The sequence below is a fragment of the Hippocampus zosterae genome, chromosome 10, assembly GCF_025434085.1.
Source record: "Hippocampus zosterae strain Florida chromosome 10, ASM2543408v3, whole genome shotgun sequence".
NCBI lineage: Eukaryota > Metazoa > Chordata > Actinopteri > Syngnathiformes > Syngnathidae > Hippocampus > Hippocampus zosterae.
The window spans coordinates 19,108,127-19,115,440 of NC_067460.1; the positions used below are offsets into that span (position 1 = coordinate 19,108,127).

Consider the following 7,314-nt stretch of genomic DNA (forward strand, 5'->3'; position numbering starts at 1 on the left):
CCTCCATTTGGCAAACGCACACTGCGTCATTAGAAGTATGGCAGTTGTATGAACAAAACATGTATGACTCCCTCTTGTTTTTGTTCAGGCAGGCACAAAACGCAAGGTGCATACCCACAAACGCCGCACAGTAGGGTTCTACCCATAGGTCCCAGTTCACAACCTAACCTCTAACCTCTGACATCATTCTGTCATTCCCCTTTGCTGCTCTTCACTGGAATTCTCTCCTGTTGATTCTGTTAGAAGGTGAAGCTCCTTGTAACTTTTTCATCGTGGAGGACCCTTGTGAGGATCAAGCGGATCAGAAAATGGATGGATGGATGGATGGATTATAGTGCCCCCTGCTGGAACATGCTGTTTTATTAATTTACTATTACATGAACATGAACCTGGCAAGAACTGGCCACCCAGGATTTAATGTTACTAAGTAATTTCATTACGACACTGACTATCAGTTCTTCGTGTTTTTTTCAAGTTTCATCTTAAAAACGAAGTAATAGTTTGAAACGTCTGTATCTGAACAGGAAACTTTCTCTGTGTTTTAAACGAATGACAGGGGGAGCTGTTGCCCCATTTCTAGACACATTTTCATTTGATTCGATGAAAACGTGGATTTAAATCCACGATTACGGTGTTTGTGCAGCCATTCCTGTCTTTTCCTATGAATGCGAAACACATTGAAAAAAATGCCTGCTGCGAGACGAAAGGAAGGGAGTCAGAACTGAAAGTTTTTCAAACACCGTACAGAATCCTTGTCCTTGAAAGTGAGCCACACAACTTGTGTTTGTTGAGCAACCGGTCCTGGAGAATCTCCTGAACCGAAAACAAAACGGGCAAATCTTTGTTTCGATAACAGGCTGATACCACTGTAGGTTTCTGTCTACTTAATGAATGACTGGGTTATGTAAACAGGCATCTAATCAGCCCAGGAACGAATACATAATTTGCAAATAAAACTGTTACACACTCTTTATCCAACTCTCCTGTATTACTTTTTACCTGTCATCAGCATCGGGCCAAAAAACTGATTTAGTTTTGCTTTTAAATAGAACACTGACTCCAGAGGAGAATTAGGAGTAGTGGTAAAAAGAGAGAAATATTAGGAGCATTTGGTTAGCTAAATACAATACATGTACAGAAATGGTTTTTTTTGTTACAAATGTTTTTTTTTTAAGTATAAATGTCTTTTTTTTTGTAAAATGGGGGTTAGTCATTGTCTACAAGTGTCCCAACATGCGTGAGGGCAAGCACGTAATAGGAACTGCTCACCGAGTAGAGGAATTTCCATTGTAGTCTCTTTGTTAATGTTGCAGAAAAGGCTGTGAGTGACCAGCAACATTCAATTAAAGAACAGCGGTATTAGCACAGATTAGCATGAACTAAAAGCATAATCAGCATTTCCTCCTGATAATAGGCCTAAACTTCAACATGAGGCGCAGTTGTCGACTTGATGGAGAGGATGGGGGTGTTATGTTTGGTGCTGTGCTATATGCACGCCACAAACAAGATTAATTCAGCAACTTAGTGATCACATGTTGGCTCCTATGTCGCTGGCTTGTGTGAGAGTAGCGTGGGATCGGTTCCCGCTCAGTGACGGTGTGAATGTGGGAGTGAATGGCCGTACGTGACCTGCAACTGACTGCCGACCACTTCGGGGTGTAGTCAGCCTTCTACCCAAAGTTCAGCTGGGATGTGCTCCAGCAAACTACCCACAACCATGTTCAGGATAAGCAATGTTGAAAATGGATGGATGGATGGATGTTCGTTCCTCAAGTTAAAATGTCTGTCTTTATAGGAGCTCACTTTTCTCTGGGCTGTTTGAGATTGAGCAGTTGCAGAAAGAGAGAGAGAGAGAGCGAGAGCAGACCGAACTTTGGCAGACGTTACAATGTATTGTTTTCAAAATTTCAACAAGTATAGCCAGACAGCATTCCTCAATGTAAGCTACAGTAGATAGTACTGATGCGCCGCCTCCACAAACCTCCAATTACCTTGAATAGACTACCGTCAAGTACCATTTCACTTAGTTCTCACACTCACGCACACATACAGCATATTTGACAATAATGTTGTATTCAATTCAAATTCAATTCAATTGACAGACCATTTGAACATATTAAACATACACTAGAGCAGGGGTGGGCAATCATTTTTTTGCATAGGGCCACATGAGAACCAGAAAATATTATGGAGGGCCGGATCAAAAGGGTAAATTCGACATAATATTAATTGGATTTCTTTATTTAAAAAGCAGTATTTCGCATTTTTTGGCACGTTTTTCAGAGTTTAAGAGTACATTATTCCGTCGTATCGAACGGGATTTGCTTGACTTGGCGCTCCTGCGGGTTTCCGTATCGTCTCCCCTTTCCTTCCCATGCTCTACAACTTCAAGTAACTATGCCACCTGGCGTTGGAATGCCTGTCATTACAAGTCCAAATGAAATGAATGCAGTCGTTGACATCAAACCTTAATTGTATACCAACCTTCGGCGGGCCGGATTAAAAAGACAAATGGGCCGGATTTGGCCCGCGGGCCGTAGTTTGCTCACCACTGCACTAGAGCAACCACAAATATAATATACAGTAGCTCACCTGATTGTCTGGGGTCCATCGGAGATGGTCAGTATAAAATGCACCTGCCTTTTTCCTAAATTGGTGGTGCCAGTAGGATGCAACCAATTCATCTTGAAAGGGGGGGTGGGTCAAAGAAGGAGTAAATTTTTAACACACTTTTTGCCTACACTCCGTTCAACCTCTGTGTTTGTTTTCCTAGTAAAAGGCAACAGTCAAGGCTGCTCAATACTAACATTTCACAACAATAACAACACATTTTTACAAATTAAAAACAAAGTAGCTCTGTATACATATGTGATCGCACATGTTTATCACTGTTTGGCCCTGCTCTTATCCAGAGAGAGTTTGGGCCAGGAAGTTTGTGAGTGAACTTTCTGCTGGAATGAATGTTGACCATGTTTGCAAAAACATAGTTTACTCTCAACCCGATTACAAACTGTGCATGTGTTGGCCATGAAAATGTAACCTTACTTTGTCTTCTGTCTTCTATCCACGCACCCATATGTGGGAGCACATGCAGCTACTTATTGGGGAGAGACAATTGCATTAAAAATATTTTATCTGCTGAGCTCTGATGGAAAGTAAGGCTAATTTCTGTGATAATGCGTGTCTTCACAGCGTGTGTATTCTCACACTGCACACATTTAACCGCCTCCAGGCAACCATTCAAAATATTGATCACTGTTTGATCAGACGTATATTGATGAATGTGGTGCTTTTACAAACATGTCTTCACCGGTGTCTAGGCAACATTTAATTACCGTAACCCGTGTAGCAGTCTGCTCTTTGTCCGACTAGGCAGAGCGGCCTCACAGACCTGTTTACCTCTTGACCGAAGACCTCTTTATAGAATGGCTTTCTACTGCATGCTTCAAGTGACAGTTGCTGATAGTGCAGTACAGTTGTGACTTCCCTGCAGGCAACAGGGGTTGAATTCCTACTCAGTAACGGTGTGAATGCGATTGTGAATGGTCTTCTGTGTCTTTGTGACCTGTGATTGACAGGCAACCAGTCCAAGGTGAAGTCCAGCTTTCCCCCAGCTATGCAAACTGCACACAGGAAGGCCGGAGCTGGAATCGAACCCACAACCCCCACCCCCCCCAACAAACACTTTCTTTTAAAATTGAGTATTGACAAGGTTAACATCCATGTCGTGTTATTTTATTTTGAAAGTCAAAAACATGATTGCATATATGCTGGATTTGCAATTGTTTTGTTTTTCTCTCAGTGGTATGCTTTACCTGGTACAGTGCAAACATTAGGCTGTTGTCAATGATGACTTGTATGTGTTTGTGTGCTTGTAAAAAAACAAAAAAAACAGCACGCTCAATGACTGCCCTTCATTGTGTTGCTAGTTGGCAGCAACAAACGTGAAAAAACTCTCGATGTTATCTTGCTTGTTGACATATTGTTTGACCACCAAGCCAAAAAATCTATCACACGTCAATCAGGTTCCTCTTTCTTGACAGTCGTCAGTACTGCCAACCCGCATCACGCAGCAAAACCACTTCCCACATGTTGTGTGGCAATTTAGAAAATGCAGCCAGGCCACTGTATTATGTTTCCACCATTTCCAAGCCACTTTTACTGCTATCCTACATGCACAAAAGTATTGAGACACGTGTCCACAACAGCTTTAGGAAGTGAAAACGGAAAAACAGAAATGGGACTCACACTTTTTGGGGAATAATTTCTACCCCTTTTGTGTGTCTGTGGGCCCTTTATAATGTTTCAAACAAATGAATCAAACTAAAACTTATTTTATAGGCACATATGGCACAATGGTTGACTGGTTAGCACATTGTAGAGGTCATGGGTTTGATTCTGCACACCCTCTAAAGGCAATTGTAAACCGTAATCTCAAGGTGCAAATGAAAAGTCTCGACAGGTCAATGAATGCATTTGCTTCGGTGCTTTACATCATGTGACGTTTGAAAAGACAACGCATGTGATTTTTGCTGACTGAGCTGCCTCCTTCTATTGAGTCTGACAAGGTACAGCCGGCAAGTTGGCTCATGTGGCTCCCCCCTCTGCTTTTCCATGATGCTTATTTTCATGAGCAGGAATTCTGCTTTACTCTGCACTGTGCTGGTGTCACATTGTATTCCTGGGAACACCGCCAAGAATACACATGCTCAAAAGTCATTCCTTTTCTCCCCAATTACTGCATGTACACACACACACACAACCACACCCACCGACACACACACACACACACACGCATACACACACACACAGACCTCTCACTACTCAACTTTCAATCCACCTGTTTAAACATAGCTGTGCATGTACAGTATGTGCATATGTGTGCGAGCAATCTGAAACAGAGGGCTTTATTGTCCTCCAGGTTCAGACGTGTGTGCTGTGTCATGAGTTGGCTCAGTGGTCACAAGCTCAGTGCTGATTTTTGCGTCAAACTAACGCAGTGGACCTGAAACAACAGACTTTCTGAAAGGAAGCGGCTGAGCTGCTATGACTTCAGCAGTTTGGCTTTGCTGGAATAAGAACATACTGTACATCACACCAGAAGAAATTGGATTGAATGTGTATTTTGAATTAAAAAAAAAAACTTTCAGTCTCATTCCAGTTGCATTAATCCATTGCAGTAGCACAAACTGAAGCGGAGAGCAGATTTGAGATTTTGGGAAATAGAACAAGAGAAGGTACTGTGGGCTCGTGCGATGTCCGGGTACGCCACAAAATGTCCCAGTACGCTAGTGGCTAAAATTGAGAAGTGCGGTTACTCCGTGCCGCAGTGTACCAGCCCCACTTGAAGCATTGTGTATCACAAAAATTAACAACACAGTGATATCACACATTTGTAAATAACAGCTCTAAATTGAGGCGGTAAACACTAAATAAAGAAGAGGCTAAACTGCACAAAAACAGAAAATAAAAGTAATTATTCGGGAAACATGTAACTTGTAACCCCAATTCTTCGTTGTAAAAGATCTCCGTGATCGGACTCCTTTTAATCAGAGTTTAAAACATTTGGCCATAAACTGACTTCAGATTAGCTCGTATTGAATTTAAGTTTTATTTTGCCTTCAGCACAGAACACTGTGTTCCCATGTGCGTTCACACACATCTGTTCGTAATAAGCGTACTGACACGGGGCTAATTTATTTTCATACCAAGTTACGAAAAGTACATAAAAACAGGAAGCTTGAAGTCTAAAAGGAGAAGCACGCACGGAGTGCGAGTGAGGGGGGGGGGGGGGAACAGGAAGTGTGCAGTGAACATGTATGGGCCCATTGTGAAAGATCTGCTTTAATAACGCAAACAGATGTGAAACAGCCTGAAGGGACTTTCTTTTGCTGCACAACGCCCTGATTGCAACTGATCACACGGGAGACAAAATTGATTAGTTTGTCAGGTCTTTTACAATTATGTAACTTTCTCATGTCTCACCGGACTTCATTTTAAAAGGCAGCCTTAGGTTTAAGGATGTGAAGGTGGAATCAAAGTGTCAACAAGTGATTTAAATCCAGTCAAAACAAAACCATGGGGTGTCAGTCCATAAGGTGTTTCAATTCCACTGCAGAGAAATTAGGACTGGTTGTTAAAGGGGAAGTCAACACCCACATTTTCTTTATAGTATAGTACAGTAAAGTATACTTCTGGATTGAGGTTTGGCCTGATAAAATGCTGCTTTAAAATGCTCTGTAGATTCACCCATTCATCCATCTATCCATCCATCCATTTTCCGGTCCGCTTATCCTTACAAGGGTCGCGGGGGGTGCTGCAGCCTATCCCAGCTGTCTTCGGGCAGTAAAAGGAGGACACCCTGAACCGTTTGCCAGCCAATCACAGGACACACAGAGACAAACAACCATCCATGCTCACACTCACACCAAGGGACAAATTTGAGTGTTCCATTAACCTGCCACGCATGTTTTTGGAATGTGGGAGGAAACCGGAGCACCCGGAGAAAACCCACGCAGGCCCGGGGAGAATAATGCAAACTCCACACCTGGAGGCCGGAGCTGGAATTGAAGCTGCCTCAACAGTTTCATATACTCTACATATTGGGTGTACTATAAGTCATCACAGTATCATGATATATCACATTGTACTTCCAACTTACCTACCGGTACATATTTGGGAGACGTGACCCAAACCTGGAACCTGGTAATACATTCATTTCATTTCATTTCATCTTCCGTACCGCTTGATCCTCACTAGGGTTGCGGGGGGTGCTGGAGCCCATCCCAGCCGTCTCCGGGCAGTAGGTGGGGGACACCCTGAATCGGTTGCCAGCCAATCGCAGGGCACACAGAAACAAACAACCATTCGCACTCACACTCACACCTAGGGAAAATTTAGAGTGTTCAATCAGCCTGCCACGCATGTTTTTGGAATGTGGGAGGAAACCGGAGCACCCTGAGAAAACCCACGCAGGCCCGGGGAGAACATGCAAACTCCACACAGGGAGGCCGGAGCTGGAATCGAACCCGGTACCTCTGCACTGTGAAGCCGACGTGCTAACCACTGGACTACCAGGCCGCCCCCTGGTAATACAATTTGCGACAATTTCCTTGTTGGTGCACAAAATGTGACAAGATGTAATTTTAATGACCACTTATAATTCTGCTTAAATTGTCTATTTACTAATTATATCAATACATACCATATCGAATTTAGACCAATTTGAGGTTCGCCCTCAGCAAGCTTCAGTTCATAATTCATAGTTCATCACTGAAAAAAAGTATAACCAAGTTCACTGTTCCAAAAGCAAAG

General features: G+C 42.9%; 1 long non-coding RNA gene across 1 annotated transcript; it reads left to right on the forward strand.

Moving 5' to 3' along the window:
- Positions 1–475: 475 nt before the first annotated feature.
- LOC127608645 (uncharacterized) lies at positions 476–3,662 on the forward strand. The gene is made up of 2 exons (XR_007964295.1): positions 476–727; positions 3,579–3,662. It is a non-coding gene; the product is annotated as an uncharacterized LOC127608645 (long non-coding RNA).
- The last annotated feature ends 3,652 nt before the right edge of the window (positions 3,663–7,314 follow it).